The sequence below is a fragment of the Xiphophorus hellerii genome, chromosome 4 (assembly GCF_003331165.1).
Source record: "Xiphophorus hellerii strain 12219 chromosome 4, Xiphophorus_hellerii-4.1, whole genome shotgun sequence".
NCBI lineage: Eukaryota > Metazoa > Chordata > Actinopteri > Cyprinodontiformes > Poeciliidae > Xiphophorus > Xiphophorus hellerii.
The window spans coordinates 30279910-30302160 of record NC_045675.1 but is presented as its reverse complement, the minus strand read 5'-3'; positions in this window follow the sequence as shown (position 1 = coordinate 30302160).

Genomic DNA, 22251 nt, shown 5'->3' with positions numbered 1-22251 from the left:
CACCGACAGGAATTCATAACAAAATTTGGTGGGCGTGGCCTAATTTCTCTATAGCGACCCCTAGAGTATTTTAAATGAACAGCCCCAAGCCATGCTTAAACCTAGAATTACGAAACTTGGTACACATGTGTATCTTGTCAGGACGTACAAAAAAGTCTCTTAGAGCCATGGTCGAAACCCAACAGGAAGTTGGCCATTTTGTATTGAAGGTCCATTTTGGACCTCGACTTTGACGTTTACAGCCTTTGCATTTGATCGAACTCCTCCTAGGGATTTCGATTGATCGGCTTCAAACTCGGTCAGTCTGATCATAAGGCATGTCTGATTTAAAGTTATCAAATTGGTGACTGTATGAGCTTGCTGAAGGGGGGTTACCAGGGGTCAAAGTTCACCTACTCGCCATGAAACACGAAACTCTTATATATCCTGCACAGAAACTCACAGAGACACCAAACTTTCAGTTATTGATCATCAATAGGTGTCCTAAAATACCCTGTGGTGAAATTATGACATCGCTTAGGCCACGCCCCCTGAGAACAGGAAGTGTCATGTTTTACTGTGAACGGTCGCTATCTTAGCCCTTTGACCTAATCAACATGAAACTGTGTCCAGAGACAGAAGACATGTTGGTGTGTTGTGGATTCAAGCCCTGACCGGCTGCGATGAAGCAGCTGGGTGTGGCGGCATGGCGAAGTGACCTGTAACGCCGATGCCATACGTTTGCTTCTAGATTCCACATGTTTCGACCGAGCTGCACCAAACTTGGCCTGACTCATCCTGTTGTGATGCCTGACAATGCTATGTCATCATATTATGACGTCATCTAAGCCCCGCCCCCTCAGAATGAATTAGAGAGATCTTCTGTGTAATTACATAATAAACAGTCCATGTTTGTCGTTTGTAGGGCAATGCTGCCCTCTGCTGCCCACTGAAATAGTTTCATTATTTCAGTAATTCGACACCAGAGGGCAGCATTGCCCTACGGAATGACAGTTCAATGTTGAATTAAAGAGGAAAAAATTAAATAATTTGTAATTCTAACACAAAAACTGACAGAGACACCAAACCTTCAGTTACTGATCATTATCTTGTGTCCAATAATATCCAATGGTTAAATGATGACATCACGTAGGCCACGCCCCCTGACAACAGGAAGTCTTGTATTTTACTGTGAACGGTCGATAGCTTCTGCACCAAACTTTGCACGAGTGACCCTGGTGGGATCCCTGACGACCCTGTGTCATCATATTATGACGTCATCTAAGCCCCGCCCCCTCAGAACAGGAAGTGTCTTTTTTTTCCTTGGAAAGCTCCGTTTATGGCTCTCTTGACCTAATCAAGGTAATTCGGATGATGAGCTCTGTCAATGCTCGCTTCTGGCTGAACCGTGTGGGCGTGGCCAAATGGCGAATATCAGTCCCTCGCCATATTCATACGTTTGGCTCTAATTCACACATAGATCATCCGATTGGCGCCAAACTGGATATGTATGACCTTTGTTCTGCTCTAAAGAGCCCAACGGGTTTGAGATGTAATTTGACTCCACTGCGCCCCCTACGTTAATACATCGGCTGTGTCTCCTCGACGCATCGACCGATCTGCGCCAGATTTTTCGACAGTCGTCGGGCAGCGCCGCCGAACGCATTCACGCGTATCGCCCGGTGGACGGGCGGGGAAAATGCGCGACAGCTTCTGCGGCGGCTGGCGGGCGGCGGTGCTGGAAACTGCGGCGGAGCTTCTGCGGTGGGGAGCGGGCTGCGGCTCTGGAAATCGTGCGAGAGCTTCTGCGGTGGCTGGAACCCCCGCGGTGGCCAATAGGCCGGAGCGGCGCTTGCTGCGAGGGCCGCCCGAGGCTGCTTGCAGCTTTAATTTTTATTATAACTTCTTCTCCCACTGGTGCTGCAGTTTGTTTACTGAAGTTCATTTGTGACGTAGAGAAACTAAAAATGAATAAAATATAAATTACCAAAAAACAAACAAAAAAAAACCATCAATGCTTGTCAGATAACTAACGCCGGTCATTACCCCGAACGCGACATCTCCACTATGAGACATGGCGGCAGCGGCATCATCAGGTCGACAGGCTGCATTAGATTTCAGATTGGGCTGAAGGTTCTACAATGTAGTTTGTAGATGGAATCTGACTTAATGTGGAAAATATGAAGGAGTAGGAGTAACAGAGCAAGGCACAGGATGTATTTAAAATGTAATTATCGACAATAATAAAAAAAAAGTGACTTTTTGCTTTTTTGGATTATAAACACAGTGTAGCATTTTCAGTTCCAGCGTGCGTGGGAAGAGTATTTATGTGTGTTAAGCGTCTGCTGAGAGCTCTATTGTTTCTTTTTGTACTCCAAGTGTCTCACTTTGTGTGGCTATGAATGTTTGCCTCTCTGACTCCCATTATGTGCAGATTACTTGGCCTAATCTCCACTCTGTGTGTTCCATGATATTTGAGACCGATAGCTGCCGATGAGGGCTGGCCACGGTGAGAGCGTTTTGTCATCTGTGCGGACTCACGACTGTATGTTCTACAGCGTGCGAACGCTACCTGCCCAGCAGACTCCCCCCCCAAACTCTCTTATTTACATTTAGAGTGAATGCCGCACTGTAAGTGAGGATCCATTCTACTTCACAAGGCTTTTCTCAGCCTCTCTGCCTCCTACATGGCATGGAACACACAGAGTAAAAAAAAACCAAAAAAACAGCAGCAGTTGTGATGCTGAGGCGGCAGACAGAGCCGTGGCAACAAACCTCACCAGATTGTTCTGGAGGAAACAATCAGATTTTCTTCAAAATCTGGCAATGGAACATGTTTTTCCAAAAAATTCTAAACCATATTTAATTAGTGATGTATATTATGCACAATATTGAATAAGAAGCTTATCTTAATACAGTCATATTCAATACCTTAGAATATAAGTTTCGATGAGTCTCGTTTGTCAGATTCAATGTACCTTTTGAAAATGGCAAACACACTTTTCATTAAGTTCACGTATCAGTATTTAAAAATAGTTATTTTATTGGTTTGGTGGTATTCTAATGCTAAGTTGTGTTTTTATTAAAGTGGAAAAGCGTCATATTCGACAGAAATAAAAGCTAAATAAACATCCATCTGTGTGTGTTTAATCTACATAACGTGTTTCACTCAGGAATAAAGTTCCTGAAATAATTGAACTTCTTCAAAATATGCCAACTCATATTTAGCAAATATTTAGCAAAAAGATTACAGGGAGCAATAAGTAATCTATAATTAAATGTCTAAATAAATCTATTTTCTGTTTGTTCCATTAAATTCATAAACAAATAATAGAGGTTTAAGGGAATATTTATTAATCCCCTACCAAAATAATGTTTAGATGAAGTAAGCTAGCTTCAGTTAGATCACTAAAGTTAAATCTAACAGAAGTTGGATCCCTAAACAACAAACATTAGCTAACATAGTGCTAACTCTAGTGCTGTAGCCTAGCTATCCGCTACAGGAAGTTAAGAGGGTAGCAGGTTAATCACAGGTTTTCACAAAAATAACCATTTGCAAACAAGACATTTTGATTATTTATTGAAAATTTCTTGATTATTTCAATAATTAATGGGTAGCCCTTTAGGTGTTTGGGCAAATGCTTCCCCTGAGGATCTGGACTAAATGGAAAGGTTCCAGGAGAGGCAGTGAGTTAAGAGTCTGGGGAAGACGTAGCAGTCCCAAATCTTCAATTCTTTTGAATCCTTTCAAGGTTGGCGTTATTGTTTGTTTTGCTTTTTTTTTATCAATTTTTCTCCAACTTTCCAATAATTTCACTGGATACAGCTCAAAGCGAACAGGGTGGAAACTGCACAGTACAATAGTCACATACACAGACTTCACTATGATCGTGTAATATTTCTGTCTTAAAATGTAACACTGTGATTGTTGAGAAACCGAGTATTAGATTTGATATCAGCTACCAGCCACAATCAACATTAATAAATAAATTCTTTAAATATCAGTCTGTGTGGATTTAATCAGCATATTCTGTGAGCTTCACGTTTTAAATAGAATTACTGAAATAACTTTCCAAGAATATTTTAATTTCCTGAACTGCAGAGAGTTGGGATTAAACACTGATTTGTAGCCGACATTGAGTTCATTGTATTCCTATGTTTGTTTTTTTTATTGCAGATCTAAAATTATATATGTTTTAAATATTTCCTTTTAGACTAAATATGCTTTTAAAATGGCAACCCTCTGTAGCCACATGAGAAATGCAACCAAACAAGGTGCTGCACATCCAGCACACTAAACTGTGTATTACAGCAACATTGCCAAAGGAACTTACATACAAATTGGTGAAAATTCATAATTACATTATTATGTTTGGTCTCGACTTGCTGCCAACCACCTTCTAACGTAGCCAGTTATGCAGCTCATTAGAAACAGATTAGGAAAATGATTAGTGCATTCAATCTATAAGCCAGTGCTGGGCGTAGTTGCCAGAATGTTTTATATGCTTTATGGTGATTTAACTAACCTTTCCCTTTTCGAGTGAATTAATTGTCAGCTTGTATGGCGTGCATAAGGATCAAATGAAAAATTCCCTTTCATCAGAGCGCGAGCAGAGCCGGAGGACAGAAAATCCAGAGTTATCAAAGACGGTTTATGACCTTCGTATCAGCGAAGTTTTAGGTTCCTGTCATAAAGAAAGCATAACTGTCGTAGTTCCTTCACTACGACGGCCTTTTTGCTGCTCGGTTAGCGGGCATCAAAGGATGCGCAGGGAGAAGACAGAGGGAGAGAGAGAGAGGGATGAAGTTTATTCCAATAACTTCTCACTTCGCCTACAACAGCCTTGCCCGTTTCCGAGATGTTCTCCTCAAACCGTAAAAGCAGAAATTGTAGGGGAAGATTTTGGACTTTATCTGCAGATTGAGTTTTCTCATAAAAGATTAAAGCCTTTGCCAATATGACAGGTTTGCAAAGGTGGCCGAGAGGTGCACACACACAGCGGGCAGCAAACACACGAATGATGTAAACTCCAAAACATGCAAATACAAAAAAAAAAAAAAAAAAACAGAAAAGTGCAGCAAACCAAAAAAAAAAAGTTGCAATCACAGAAAATTGAAGCAAAAACACACAATCAACAAAACGAATGCTGCAATCATTAAGAAAATGTTTCAACCACAGTTAATAGAAGAATGGAGTAAAATGATGCAATTAATAAAAACAACAGCAAATAGAAAATGCTGCAAGCTCCCGCTACAAAACGGAAGGCGCTCCAGACCAGTAGGGGCCGATCAACAAGTAAGAACCATATGTCTGTGGTAAACGATTTAATGGGATGGAGGAAAAATGATGGAGGGAGGAAGAAAGAAAAAGTGTGTTACACATTATGCCTTTTTGAAATACGCAGTCTTTCACAATATTGAACATCGGAGGTAATACTGCCAACTCTATGCTGCCTCTACTGGCCTGGAGCACTTCAGTTTCATCGAACATCGAAGTATGCAGCTTTTGACATTTGTTGCTGTTTGCGTCACTTTTTCCTTTTGCTTCTATTTCCTGAGGTTGCACCATGTTTTGTTTTCATTTGTTTAGCTAGCTGAAGGCTTTTGCTCCTATTTTCTGTGACTGCAAAGTTTTTTACATTCGCAGTGTTTTTTTCTGCTGCATTTGTGTTTTTGTGTTTTGAAATTTGCATCACCCATGTGTTCGCTGTGTGTTTGCTGCACGTTTTGCTGTATGCCTGCGTCTGTTGGCCACCGTGCTCTTCACACTTGAAATACCAGATCAAAAATAAAATTGTCTGAAAAACGTGATGTGACGATAAAATGAGTAATTACTGGCTGAAGTCCTTGGGGAAAAAAACAACAAAAAAAAACAGACAACTTTAAAATATGTTGCATGGTTGCATTCAGTCCAATCTTTACAGAGTTTTAGATTAGGTGCAACTACAAACAGCCGACGTCCTTATTCTACTGTCCAATCAGCTCTTACGTTGCATCCGCTGACAGTAAAGGAATGTAAAGTAACTGATGATATCGTTGCCCTGGAATCTGGCAGAGAGGCTTATATATCAGGCAACAAGTGAACGTTTTCTCCTTGAAGCTGCTGTGCTGCAAGGGAAGAAAATGTGCAAGTGCAGCAAGTGTAAGGATTGGAGTGACTTTGACGAGGGTCGAAACATTCTGGTCACAGCGTGACAGCGCAGGATGTCTGCAGTGGTCAGGAGAAAGTGCCTGGCAACAGTATTTATACGCTTTGAACTTTTTCTGATTGTCACGTCCCAGCTACAAACTTTAATGTTTTTTATTGGGTTTTTATGTGGCAGACCAAACCAAAGTAGTGCATCACAACATGGTTTATTTGCTTTTTTTTGGTAACAAAATCTAACACATTTGATGTGCTCAGCACTTTGTACTTTTTTTACCCTTAACTAAAATCTTTTGAAACCCGTTGTCTTCAAAGGTCACCTAGCTAATAAATGCAGATCATGTGTAGGTGTGTGGAGGTTTCTGTGGTTAATTAGGATCGTTGTACAAAACACATCAGCTCAGGTGGAATGCCATTTTTTGCGTACGTTAGCGCTTTCAATTTCCGACCTTGTACGCACGCAGTTGGGTCTTTATGGAAAATCAATATCTCCGCCGCATTGTTTAAAAAAATAATGTCATACACACCATACACACGGGATATGTTCAGTAAAGTTTTCCTCAGCATGAACCGACACACGTCGCTCCCTGAATGTTGTTTTATACTTGCTAAAAGTATAAAAGCTAAAGCTAAAATCTATATCTGCCAATCAGATTGCTTCAACACAACAACTACTTCCTGTTTGTAATCAAAGATGGCGACAGGAGGTTCATTTGTGAGGACAGATAGATACTTAGCTTGAACTACTTTTAGAGAGAACACTAGAACATGAAGTTAAAACACAAGGCGATGACACTTGGGAGTCATGTAGATATATTTGAGCATTAAAATGTGGAAAAGCATAAATACTTTTACCAGGAATCAGTGATACAGTACAGACCAAAAGTTTGGACACACTTTCTCATTGAATTCAATGAGAAAGTGTGTCCAAACTTTTGGTCTGAACTGAGCACAGACCAAAAGTTTGGACACACAGTTGTGTCCAAACTTTTGGTCTGTACTGTACATACTGAAATGTCTTTTCAGATTCCACTACAATGGCGGTGTGAGAACAAGAGTTTTCTCACCACATTAGTGTGTCAAGCCTAAAGCAGTTGAGCAACATGTTCCAGCAGCTAAAGAAATTACCTTGTTGAATAAATGGTGTTATAAAAAAAAGAGAAAGAAAAGAAATAACCGTGTCGTCATGGATCAAAACTGTGCTTCACCTGAGGACAACTTCTGTACTATCAGAGAAAATACAAAAACACCACAAATAAAGCTGCTTCTTCAAAAAAAAAAAAAAAAAAGCAGCAAAAACTTGCTAAAGATGCCATTAGCTAAATTTATAGGACATATGCTCTGAGATCATGCACACATGCTAATAAGACTTCCACAGATTACTCCACTGATGACGTTTTCTTGTCTCCATCTGCCATACACACGAAAATGCCAAGGACTGTCACAGTTTCATAGTAGTTACCATTTGGTTAAATAGCTTGGGTAATAAAGGCTGATGAGCACAAACCGACTGTCATTCCATGTTTGTAATAAGAGTAAAAACACATGGGAAAAAAAGAAAGAAAGAAATGCAGAACAGAACCCCAAATCTGTTCAGAGTTATTTAAATTCCTCTTGGTAGACATCAATAATCACGCAGTTTCATCACCGACTGTGGGGAATGAAATGATCGTGGCTGCACTAATGGAAATTCAGAGAAGGGCTTGAGAAATTTCAAAGATGAAGAACCACGTATCTTCTCAGACAATTCCAGAGTGGGCGGATTAGAGCGCTGTGATGTTCCCCAGAGGGCGAAAGCGAAAACACTCAAAGAGAATCTGGACGTGCCGTAAAAAATGCATTCTGTGATGTAAACAAATGATCAAAAAGCAGCGCGGATAGTTAACCGGAGGGAGGGTGCGGGTGGGGAGGGTGGAGGGGGAGCTTTGATGCTGCAGCGCAGGCTGGCGGGAGGGAGGGTCTGTGACCTTAACTGCAGGTGTTTTCCAGCTGTGGTTGGTGGGATGCGCTGGTTTGGAGAGTGGGGTCGGGTGTATACAGGACTTTTTCCCCCCATTATTGTCACTGTCAGCTTTTCACACCTTTTTTTAGTAAGAAGAAAAAAAAAAAGTTTTATCCAGATCTGTGAACATGTGGATTTAGGTTAAGACTCTGACTAGGCCATTCTACATATCCTTGGATCTAAACTATTCATTAGCTGTAGTTAAGCAAAAGCTGACATTTCTGGGGTCTGTTTGTGGCCTTTGGCAGCAGCATTGTGCTTCTCACACAGAATCTGGTTCTCTACAGCCTTAACACCCAGAATACACCTACAGCCTTGTATTAGTTGGCAACAGAAGTGAGACAATGGTAAAAATGAACGCAGTTCACTCAAACGTTCATAAATCTGCACTTATAGCTAGCTAGCTTTTAAGATTTTTCACTAGCTGGCAAGACTGTTGAATATTAGCAGCTATTTTCCAGCAGCCTGAATCGCCTCGAGTCACAGAACGCAATGACTGTTAAGCTTTTGCCTAACAGAGAAATCCACCGAAAAAAAGTACTCCTTAGAACATACAAGATTAAATTGACTTTAAAGTGACTATTACAAATTTGCTGTAATAATCCTGTTACAACAAAATGTAACACTTGTGATTAGCTGATTTAAAGCAAACTGTGAGGATTTGGATTTTGTGTGTTTTTTCAATTAATCGAGTCTCTGTGTTGCCGCCTTCCCCTTGATTGTCTCCAGCTGTCTCCTGTTTACCTTGATTACTCCCTTGTGTATTTAACCCCACCTGTGTCCCCTGCTCCCTGTCGGATCCTTGTCGTGGTTTGTCATGTCTCGTCACCTTGCCCTCATCCTGTTGTGTATTGTACCAGTTGCTACCAGTCTCAGAGCTCCTTGCCTTACTGCTCACCTGTGCTGCCTGGACGCCTGTATACTTTAATGACTCAATAAACCATCATTTTCACTACTACCTGGATCCTGCCACGTCCATCCTCACCACGGTCTACCCATTTCATGACACAAACTTACATTGTTTTTATGAATTTAAGACAGCACTTACCCAGGATAGACACAAAACTCACTAGTTAGCTAGCTAACTTTTCAGTTACCGAGCACGGGGATGTTAGCAGCTAGTTAGCAGCAGCCAGAGTCACATCCGAGTCTCAGAACACAATGAATAGATTTATGTGCCACTCAAACATTCCCTGACAGAAAAGTCCAGTGGAAAAAAAACTTCATAGAATATGTTATATTAACAATACTACTACAACTAAATTTAATACCTTGTGAAGTTAAGACAACCTTAATTTTAGACGAATATAAATTTGCATCCATCCATGATAGACGCAAAAAATCTTTCTATGTAGCTAGCTAACTCAGACATGTGATGTGAACATGTTTTTTTTTTTTTTTTTAAATGAATTTAAGAAAGTCTTAATTTAAGATATGAATAGAAGACTTTTTAATACTTAAGAATACACAGACACCCTGGCTGAGTTTCTTGGTCTTCATAATGCTATTTGTGTTATTTTACAATTTTCAGGAGAATCATGTTCGTTTATTACAAACAAAATACCAATAAAAAAGTCAAATTATGTACTTTTAAAAATGTGGAAAAGATTCCTGGAGTATAAGAACTTTTGAAAGCCAACGTACTTATGGACAGACTTTCTACAACTTAAAACGTTTGCGGGTATGAAGGTAGAAGGTGCCACCAGAACATAGGTATAAAACTTTCCCAGAGCTTATTAGACTCCAGGGGGTTTGGTGGATGGAAACCTTCCAGTCGCCATCAGAGAACCACTTTCAGGAGAAAAGTTCCCCGAACACACACTGCGTCCTTGCGCACGCTCTGCTCCAAACACACACGCTGCGGCCTCCTTCCGGCGCCGTTCTCCATTCTGTCAATCTGTGGGCTCCCCCACTTCTTCCAGCCTGCAGGACTGCACAGGAATTTGAACTCTGGCAGGAAACAACCAAGAGAGGACACTCGCAGCACCGCAGTGCACCAAGAAAAACACATTTCCCAACATAAACAGCCTGTGGCTCATTTTTAAAAAGCTCACATCAAACTCTTGAGTCACCAGTAGAAACACAAGCCTTTTATGTTATGCTGTCAAATGAATTATCTATAGCGTGCTCAGAGATAAACCTTTTATTTGACAAATAGGCAAACAAGACCACGGTAGTTTGAGCTATAAATCAAGGAAAGTATGGACGCCAGCAGCACAATATAGAAATAAAATAAAAAGCATCTGTAGCACATCAGCTGTTCCTCTCTATTATCTTTGAGCTGTTTGTGTCGATGAAATATAGGGTTATCACTGCAGCGGAAACCGAAAGGGTCGAGTCCTCTAGGTGTCTTCGATGGGAAGGGCGTTTAATCCGACTGCATGCGCCTCAGGTAGAGCTGTGGGTCAAGGACAGTGCGGGCTCTGCAGTCCGACAGCCACGCTGTAAACAGAGTGGCCATTTACCTGCCAATCACCGGCTCCCCGCTTCAGGACCGGACACGGATCCGCAATGCCCACCGTCAGCAGGCAAACAAGACGCGTGTTTGTGTGAAGATTTTGCATGCAGAGTGCTTTTGACCTCCAGGGTGAGACAATTTGGAGTTCCTTTGAGCAGATATGGCGCGAGAGACCTCAGCCGGCCCCCCCGTCCTCCTTCATCACACCGCCGGTTAGTCTTAATCAGAACCGACATATTGTCTGTCTGACGGTTCATTCGGCGGCCACGTCGGCATCAAAGTTTATGTCACTGCTTGAAATTGCTTTTCTGAGCTTAGGGGAAGAAGGACACAATAAGGGTTTCCAGTCAGCGATGGTGCAGCCGCGGGCCGCCCCGCCAGCCCAAGGCTTTGGGGAGAGGAGCTATGATAGTTATAATCCCAAAAATACAGATGCAAAGAACACAGCTCGGGCGAAGGCGCAGTCATTAAATTTAGTAATGCCTCTGTGTTAAATTAAAGTCAGATGGAACTCTCTGAATGTGCCTCAGCTTGCTTGCCCATTTCTCTTGTCTGCCAATGATTGGTTGATGGGATTCATTTAAATCTCCAAATGAGGCCTGTGATTTTATCACTTCAGAGAGAGACGAGTGAAAATGACTGATATACAAGGAATGAGAAAAGAGACCGAGATGTACTCGCAAGAAAGAAAGAACAAAAAAACCCGCCTTGATCAAAGCTGGAGCTTTTAAATCATTAGGTGAGTGGCTGGCAGCATGTTTGGCATCATCTGCATTTTTATTTTTTATTTAAATACCAAAAAAAAAAGAGAAAAGTACTAATTTCATTCCTGCAAATGTGGGTCATTTGTAAGGCTCCTATGTGACAAAGCTTTCCAGCCTCCAATAAGCTGAGGATGGCAGACTAATGGTGTAAGGTAGTCAAAATGTTATTTTAGAACCTGCTTTTTTTTATTATTATGCTGAGGCTTACTGTGGAGCAGAGAGTGGCAAAATATGCTAAATTGGTTTTCCCAAAATTACCAAGCCTGGGTGTATGACAAATGTTTCTGGTTCATTTTAAATAGCAAAAAAAAAAAAGAAAGAAAGAAAAAGTTCCAGTATAAACATTTTCCTTAGCAATTTTGAAACTGAAAAATGGTAATGGAACTTATTATCCCTGAAATGAAATGTTCCTTACAATTAAGATATTGCAACAAAGTTAAGAAGCTTCAAGTACCCTCCATCACCAGAAACAATATGCAGTCATTTCTGTGATTTAGTGGGTCTAAAAAAAAAATCCAATAGAGATTGCACATGGATATAATAGATCGAGACACCATTACCATGGGGAGATATAAGGACGCAGAGTTCCATTCCCCTACAGCTCCAGTACGGCTTTCATCTCAAAGTGATTGCTCAATTGCATGTTTATCATCCATGACATTGGCGAAATGTTTCTTTCTCAGAGTCACCTCATAAAACCCTCATTTACAAAAGTTTAGCTGAGATTAGTCCATTAGCCAAATTACCTAGCCAAGCAGTTGATTTCCAAACGCAGCGTCTTCAATCTGCCGCACAGCATGGGACCTCGCTCTGGGAAGACACGAGAGCAAAGCAAAACTAAGAGACGGAAGAAGCGGAGCCCGGAGTACATGGGGGGGTGGGGAACACTTGTCCCGGGGGAGCGATCTCTAATCTCCGCATCGGCGTGCGAGTCACCCAACCTTTACCTTTTCCTTGAGTTCAACCTCAAGGAGTAAGAAACGCTCGTCACTTATAATGTCAGCAACCTTCATAAAAGCCAGACCAGTGCTGTCCTCAATCCAAGAGCTGCTCACACGTAATTGAAGGGATGAGGGGGGAGTTTGTTCCCGGTGTCCTTCACCATGAGGGTAAATATCAGAATGACACGGGATGTATGTGGCGCCAGGTCCAGTCACCTTTCCTCTTAGGAGTCTGATTCTTCAGATGGAGTAGACATTTACTGCTAAAAAGGCTTCCTCAACAACTCTAGTCTGGAGTCTCAGTTTGGTTCTGGCGAAAAAATTTTCCCACCTTAACAATTTCTTCTGTTTTTGCTACTATGAAATTAATGAATTGGAAATTAAGGAATTGAAGTCCCGGCCCAATCCAGAACGTTGTTTTTAAATGATGATTTGTTATTTTCTAAGGGGAAAAAAAGCTATCCAAACAACTCTAGTTCTAAGTGAAAAAAAAGGTAATCAACATTTTGGAAGATGTTGATGGTCAAAGTGCAATCATTTGGCGCTTCTTCAGGAGCTGGCTGACTGACAGAACCATTCATTCTTCTCCTTGCAGACTTTTAAGCTTATATACACTTTAGTTATACTGCAGAATTAAAAACTGAGGCACATTAGCAAACCTGCCTCTAAATAGCACAACCAGAACATCCATATTAAGGTTTTAGAGTCCAAATGACAAACTGTGACATTAAACGGGCTGTGCAGGTTCAAAACCCTCTAATGTCAAATCTGTTATTACGTTTAGGGAGATTTTCTTCGTAGGGTCAGGCCATTGTGATTTAAAGTTTTTGTCCTTTAACACATGGAATAATTTTTTGTTTTTAAAATGCATTTTGTATTTGCTCAGGTTGTCATTATCTCATATTAAAATATGTGTGATCATCTGAAACGGAACAAATCTGTGAGGAACCAAACACTTTTTCGTTATCAGCATCGTAGTCGGGGACTCCTAACTTTAAGAGCTTTGATCAGGAGGTGGTTGCCTAGAGCCACTTTCCTTTTCAGGTACCGTGCAAACTCACCGCTGTATGCCCTTCTACTTCTTCTTTGTCACTCAGTGTCTGTGGTAATAGATTAAAACACTTCAAGTTGGAAAGACAATTAGTCAATTTTCCTCCACCGTCTCTTTGTTGCAGCTCTGAGTTTTGGGAAGGGTCTGGCGTCTAAACTAAGGTTTGACCCCCTATTTAAAGAGGTTAATGTGGTGGATTGCTATGGGCAGAGAAGTGGGGAGAAGCCTGTATCAGCTCCATACAGTTGGCTCCGGGGAGAATTTGGATCCTTTTCATCTGTCACTCTCAAGGTGTCATTCTCCACCCCAGGTTGTTATCGCCACGTAGGCTCTGACAGCTTCAAGCCGCTTGCTCAAGAAAAAAAAATAAGGGAAAGGAAGCGCCGCGAAAGCTTAACGATGAATGCGTGTGGAAGGAGACAAAAATGACATATCGTTTCTGCACAGACGTGAATTGATGCTGCTCTTTTGACATCTTTCTAATAAACAGGGAAAGCAAGAGAATAATGTTCGGCTTGTGTTATTCACAGGGAATTCTTGGATTACTTTGTAAATTCCTGTTGATCCCATTGTAATACCCATAAGGAGATGCTGTCCTGCCTTAGTGTCCAATGTAAATCATCTGTGGTGCAACCCAGATTTCCAGATGTCAAAATCTCCTTAGGAGCATCTATTTAATTCTTATTGTATTGTTGCCAGAGCTAACAACTTGCTCCTATTCACTGAAAACTTGCTGTTCTGACTGATGTCCTAGTGCAAACCTGTGTAGAATTGTTACATTTTAAAACCTTGAATCATGTTAATTCAGATTAACTTTTATTTATGTTTTCAAACTAACCTCACTACCATTATGGCTTATTTTATCTAGCTATAAGCTTTTTATTGAGTTAGTTCAGTGCCTTCAAGGGGTAACATTATGTAAGATCAACTTTTTCAGCTTTACATCATGTCATAATTTTATTCCCTCATCAAAAACATACCTGGAGTGTTGCCTTGATTCTTTGGAAACTATTTAGCAACTATTCAGCTGTGCAAAACACCTGGGTGAAGCTAGTGCCACCTTCAAGACGCAGCTCCTCTTAACAGCTGCAGCTTCTGCCTCAGAGAGCAGCCCTCCTCCACTCAGCTCCTTCAGACTAGCCAACAGCAATTAGCAAACACCTGGTGGAACTGCACATCTGCTGAGCTCATTATAGCAGCTACTGCTCAATGAGACACTGATAAAAATGTTAATATAGGAGCCATGTTGTGATGACTTAGTGGGGGCAGAGAGTCAGAAAGAGCAGGAGTTTTTAAAGAGATCTTAGAAAAAACTTAATTCACACCTCATCTCTAAACAAGTCTTTCTCAAACTGTGGTCCCTGAACCATTGCGGCCCCTAGTGGTCGCGAGGTACTACATGTAAACGACCGTTTATTTGACGTGCGACGCTACATTTAGCTTACCACAGGACTGTGTTAAAAATAATGATGGAAAACTGGCTTAAAACCGGGTTACTCAAAAACAAAAAGAAAAAAAAAGCTGCGGATACTGGTGGAAGGAAAACAACTCCAGGAATTTTCTATGATCAGAGGAAACTGAGTCACAGCTGCTGAGTGCTGATGTGTCGTTCGCTAGCAACTGGGTTTCTTTGAACGGTTAGCGGTAGGAGTCGCTAAAGTTAGTCAGAACTGTTCTTTGTTTTTTATGATTTTGCTTGGTAATGAATGACGCTCTGCTTTTGGTGCAGAAAATTGTTCTTTGTTTCTGTTAAAGCAACTCAAGTCTATTTTTCTTTAATTGTGCTTCTAAATCACAAATAGCCCTAAGTGTTATTATTGTGCACAACACTTGGTACACTTAATAAAGAACAATTTCTTTTTTATTTCCATGGGTTCGACATCATTGGAAACTTAAGACTCCACACTTTCACAATCTGAAAATAACTCAAGATGCCAAAGTAGACGTGTTCATGGCTTTGTCGTGGCCAATCACATTTACCAAACAGCATCACTCGTCTAGGTCTTGCATGGTGAAAAATGCTAAAACACACTCACACACACGCCAACATAAAAGCAGAATACAAAAGCACCACAGCTGTGTGTAGCAATAATCCAAATAACCCCCACTGTCATAGGGATGAACATAAAAAACATTTGCTCTCTACCTTTAATGTTTGATGGCTCCCCACCAGACATGGCATCCTCACACACCCTGTGAGCCAAGATCGGAGCAGACGTTAACAAGCAGTAATCTGTGTTTTGTGTTGCCAATTTTCCTTTAATAAAAGGCTCCGAATAAATAGATTTAAATGTCGGACTGTAAGCTGAGCCCTTTAATATGCGAGTTCACAAATGATTTTAATTCTTGAGACTCTCCACTTTGAAGCTGTTGTCACACCGTTTCCTATCTATGTCATGTATCTTATGATGTCTTTTTTTTGGTGTGTTGCGGCATGACTGGGTAGCTCAATTTCTTATGATGGCACAGTCTCATTTTCTTCATTTTTTCCACATAGAACAATTAACTGACAGTTTGGAAATGAAATTTCAACAACCTTACGTTCCTCCAATTGATCAAGATAATTTCTTTGAAGCTTTGAAATGGAAAGTGATGCTGTAAGTTTCACTGTTAGCACAGCGTGGTGTGAGATTAGTGATGCTAGAATTGTTCTCTGCTACAACATGTGAGTCATAGCGTGTTTGTAGCTGCGCTGCATATTTTAGGTATTCATGACATTCTGAGAGCTGCGGTGGAATGTGGCAATAGATTCTGACGACCAAACAACTCTGTAGAACCCTTTCATTTGTGCTGATCACACTGTGCATGCTACAGTGTTTTAATGTATAGGAAGGCGATAAAATGTTTTCCAACAATTATTAAAACAAAAGATTGACACAATATAAGGAGGACCTTTCACAATGAATTTTGCATTCCATACTGAAGCTTATCATCCATCTCTGTTAATGCTCTTTTGAAAGGACAGTTAGCATGCTAAGTAGATCATTGGGTAGTTTAGCGATTCAAAAGTCCATTTACTAGACATATGTACTTCTAACACCCATTCTTGTGTGTGTTGCTAAATGGCAGTGAAGACATAATGCCACATACCATGCCACCTTGCTGCTTGCACCAAATCAACACTAACTCAGACCTGAATCTTCAGAGCCACGTAAAAACAGTTACAAAATCGGCCTTCTGTCACCTGAAGAACATCTCTAGGATTAAAGGACTAATGTCCCAGCCAGAGCTAGAGAAACTCATCCACACAACGCTCTTGACTCTTGGCGGAAAAAGTGACACTTGATTAGCAGTGACTATTAATCACGGACAATGTCAAGTGCAACAGGTTCGAGACGTTTCAAAAATAGATGAGCTAATAAAATGAGTGCAGTGACACAGCACTTTATTAAACTCTACAGGTTTTGTGTTTCTCTGCCACACAGTGACAGCATTTTTGGCAGAATTTTCCTGTTAACACTTTGTAAAAACCGGCAAAATGCTGTGAAAATTTTAACAACCCACCCAAAGCTGTTTTTTTCCAGCCTAACATCATCAAAAAAAGTCCAGTTTCGCCCAGTCAGGCAAGACTGAGTGCAGCACATTACACAGTATGTCACCATGCTGTTTGCCCCAAAATACATAGCACTCTGAGGCATTATCTCATATTCAGTCAGAAATATTTCACTGTTTTTGCTGACTATAACTTTAAATCATGAACTTAATTTTTCTTAATATATGTAGCAGAAGAACGCCGTCCTAAATAAATCATGAGCATATATTACTGATAGGATTTTGTGTTTTTCAGCCAACGCAGATCATCGTAAAATTGGGAAATTAGATGCAACCTAGAATAGAAAATTGATACAACCTAAACAAAAGTATTTTGGACACTGTGTATAAGAATCTTATTGAAAGTTTTTTTTTTTTTTTTACTTTTAACAGGTGTGCCTTGTATGGAAATAACCAAACACATTATAGTCTCTATGTGATAAATCTTCATATACCAGGTTTATTTTTTAAACTTAATAAAATTGCTGAGAAGCACATGTTGAGCAACAAAGCAAAAGAAGAACTCATTTATCCCAAACACAAAAATACTACTGTTTTTTACTGTGATTTAACGAAATCAAATAAAGACATCAAGATTAACTGAACAGACACAAAAACAAAACGAAATGTGAGAGAGGAAATCATCACTCAGATCTGAAGTTGTGCTTGTTGGTTTGTAAATTTGTGACTCTGTAGCAATATTTTTTATTATTATTATTTTGTACCGGGACTGTTTATAACCGCCATGTGAAGCCAAAATTTCCACATCTAATAACAATAAAAATGATTATTTTTACTATCAACGTGAAAGAGCTGATTCTTATTTTAAACAGAGCGATTCAACACTCACCCTGAGTTCTCTTGCTCTCTCTATGTTTGTGTTTCACACTAAGGTAACAAAATGAACGTTAAAATAGTACCTGCAGTTATCATTATACAGTATGATGTTATTTTAGCAGGAGTAATGTGAAAACAGTTGTTTTTGTGTTAAATAAAGCATCCAGATCATGTTATGTTTACAACTGAAATCCTTGGTTCAGTTGTCCTTTTGGTTACTTTGTTGATTTGGAGCTGCAAACCCAGAGATGTGCTGGCTTCCCTTTAGACGGTGTCTGTATGATTTCAACAGGCCTTATCTTAAATGATATTAATGCTGCGTGGGTGAAGAATAGCCTTTTGACGCCCTCCTTATTTTCATTTGGCACGTAGCGAGGCTATTTCTTATTAACCACTGTTCCGACATCAGAGGGACTTTTTCTGCAGAGAATTCCTCCTTTGCCCTCCCTGACACTTCAATTCATTCCTCACATCTCTCTCTAGAAGAAAAATAGAAACAGTGATGTGAGAAATCCCCAGACACTCGGAGATTGTAATAATCTCTTTTTCACATTCTTCGATTCCTAACGCCTTTTCCCCATAAAACAAATTTATGATAATCCATTGATGTTTTTCAAATCCACATGAGGGCAGCCAAACATGATTTTTTTTTCTCCCTCTTCCCCATACTGTGTATGTGTGGTTGGGAGCAAAACAGCATTGTACTCTGTCATAATTACTTCAAGCGTGCTTTCATTCACATACTTTAGCAGTCCTTTGGATTTTGGATTACCATACCACTGCAGAGATTTCAAAGTTCCCGTAATTCAAAAATCCTCGGATCCAGCGCCTGAATTCTTTAAAGCGCAAGATGAACACAAGCTAATCTGCTTTGATATTCGAGGGGTCTATGTACATATGTATGGCTCACACAGCAGGACACAGTCTTACAGTCAGAAGTTGGCAGACTGATGGAAATCAACTTGTGAGAATTGTCAGCTAATAATAACGTTGTTTAATGTTGATTAAACTGATCAGGACTAAAGTCTCTCCCTTGTTCTCTGATAGTCCTAGAAAACCAGAGAACAAACAGCATCACAAAAACCAAGCAGCAACACATCAGAGAAGTTTAAAGCATCGATAGGGCATAAAATAATGTTGCAAGTATTGAACATTTCACAAAGCTCTGTTCAGTCCATCACATGATAATGGAAAGGAAATGGAAGTACAGCTGCAAACTCACTGACAGGTAAAAGTCTAGTCAAGTTTATTTGCACAGCATATTTCAGCAACAAGGCAGTTCAAAGTGCTTTGGATCATAAAGAAACATAACACAATTAGCAAAAAAGAAACATTACATTACAGTGGCAGAATAAAATTAAATAATGAAAGGTTGTAATCCAGACCAGAATTATATGAAATATTAATTATTAAGACCTGAGAGGTTCTGAAAGATTGATACAACAACAGCAGATCTTTAGCGTGTTGTGGTGCTAAGCCGTTCATCCATCCATTTTCTGTTCACCTTTTGTCCCTAATGGGGTCGGGAGGGTTGCTGGTGTCTATCTCCAGCTACGTTCCGGGCGAGAAGCGGGGTCACCCTGGACAGGTCACCAGTCAACCCAACACAGAGACATACAGGACAAACAACCATTCACACACACACTCACCCCTAGGGAGAATTTAGAGAGACCAATTAACCTGACAGTCATGTTTTTGGTCTGTGGGAGGAAGCCGGAGAACCTGGAGAGAACCCTCGCATGCACAGGGAGAACATGCAAACTCCATGCAGAAAGACCGAACCCAGGACCTTCTTGCTGCAAGGCAACAGTGCTACCAACTGCGCCACTGTGCAGCCCTAAGCCGTTCAGTGGTTTATAAACTGACAGAATATTTTAAAGTCTATTCTCTACATGGAGCCAATGGAAGGACTTTAGAACTGGTGTTATGTGCTCTATCTTCTTGGTTTTAATCAGAACGCAGGCAGCAGCGTTCTGGATCAGCTGCTGTTGTCTCAGTTTTTAGACAGACTTAAAAAGACATTGTTCAACTAAAGATAAACACATGGTTGAGTTTCTGTAGATCTTGATGGTATTAGTCCATTAGTTCTTCAGGTGATAGAAGTCCAGGTTTATAATTGTCTTTATGCGTCTCTGAAGGTTCCGATGTGATTTCATCACCACAAACAGGTGAAGGTGTATTTTTATTTGGTGCATGCAAACATCTGACGTCAACTATAGAAGGAAACCTGTTAGAAGCTGCAAAAGCCACATTACCATGAGTGGCTGTGGTTTGCCTACCATCAGAACATCAGCTCAAAGGAACAATATATCAAATTCTATCCTTGCTTTAATCAAAACCAGGATGGAGTCACTCTCCATTCAATCAGACTCAGCCTATGCAAAATGTGCAAAGAACGTTTTGGGAAAAAAAAACTCCATCTGACTGTAAAGCTTCTAGAGACATACCTCGAAAAACTCCAACTTTACTTGCAGCATCAGGTTACTATACAAAGTGTTGCCAAAGAGATTTCAATTGCATGCCACACTTTTCAAATCTGCTGGTAAAACAACCTACTTAATGTTTTGAAGACATTCCACCCACACTTGTATACTACTATACACTTGTCTTCTACATAAAATCCCAGTAAAACACTACATTAAAGTTTTCAATGGCAACATGCTAAAATGCAAAAAAAAAGGTGGGGTTTGAGCACTTTTGGAAAGCTTCATGTTCCCCAATACATCAGCCCTGTGCTCATATCACAATCCTTGTTTAGATGTCACTATATATGAGCACAATATTACTAATACAGGAGTATATGTATCAGTGAAGGTGTTAGGTCAGGCTGCCAGTAGCAACACTCTGTTTGCCTTTCTGTACAGCTGAGCTGCGGACCCCGGTAATAGGTTTCCTGTGAGCGGCCCTGTTGCTGCTGCTGCCTCTCAAAGGTAATATGTCACAGTCCAGCGCCCCCTGGCTGTGCGGTCTGTCTCCCCACCACCCTGCGTCACTCCATCAAGCTGTCCCTCCGCACCGACCTGTCTCCAGGGGAGACGTCCGCCCAGGAGACTCCACACAGTCCTTAGCTAACACCAGACAGAGATACAGGACTGCAGTGGCATTCAGCGTTCCTTAGAGGAATGAGAGAAAAATACCAGGCTATGCTTCTCTGATGTCTGCGCTAGAATATGTATGATAAAGGATTCCACTTTCTGCGAGTTAATTCATCTTTTCCAAGGCAGGCATTTTGGCTGTACTGTACCACAGCTACTCACGTTCAACACATTTTATCTTGCTTGTGTTTTGTCTTTGCTCGTGTTTCCCCTCGCCGGAAGGCCTCCGTGTGTCTGAACGCTGTAATTAATCACTCTGATCTGGAGCCACTGACATTTGGAAGTTCACTCACACCCCTTGTATATTCTGACATTGATAAACTATCACTTTTAGACGCCTAAATACACGAGAATATGTCATGTCCTCATTATGTCGCCACACTGATTACGCTGCATGTTGAGGTTTTGACAGTCCGGGTCTCCCACTGAGCTGGAGATGTAATTTAAACGACGCACACTTCGGCCGCAATAAAAACCAGCTTAGCTTCACTATGAAAATGGGAATTCGTATTATTAATAGTTCATGGTATTTTACAGTAATAAATATTGAATTAAGAGGAAAATTACACATTTTAAAAATGAATACAATCCTTTGAATGTTTAATACAAGCACTGCACAGTGGGAGATTTCATCTACAGCATGAAGTACCCAACTACCTAAAAGAAAAAAAACAATAAGCCATGCAAATGAAAATTGTTGAGCTTGTTTTAATTTATCATGCAAATAATTGATTTATTGCTTACTGTGACAGGCCTACGCTACAATGCAAAAACCTTCTGTAAACATTCATATGTAGACAATAAAATCCTGTTTACAACGTCTGAACTCATAAATCAATAGAAAAATTGGTCACAAAATGTAATATTTCAAGCCAAGGTCACAGTGTTCCTTATACGGCCATGTGTGTTGATGTACCCGATACCGTATCTTATGTGGATCGAATCATTAACATCAACCCCTGTCATGTCTGCACACCTTACTCCTATAACACACGACGCTTCGCACAAACTGGTTTCGCTCCTGTAAACAAATGGGCTGTTTTAGAAACATTTGGAAATGTCAACATTTTGCATCATAAACAATATCTGTGTAGCTATTAGGGGCGGGGACCTAAATTTATCAATGCATCGAGACGCAGTCATGGAGCTGCAGCAGAAAAGTGGCCACATCTCTCATTTTCACACATTTCTGCTACATTTAGATGAACTCTAAACATTAGTTGATTCCATTATAAAATTTGTTTGTCAGCAATCTTAATAAATGCATATGAGCCAGCCAAAAGTCTGGAAGGATGGGAGTCTTGCCTCCAGTTTTTCATGTGGGTGTTTACACTGAACAGCGAAATATGTTCACAAGTTTTCAGCCGTTAAAAGTTGTTTGCTGATGTTCATTTAGCTTTTAGCTATTAAAATACTCTAACTTATAGCAGTTTAGTGGTAGTAAACTT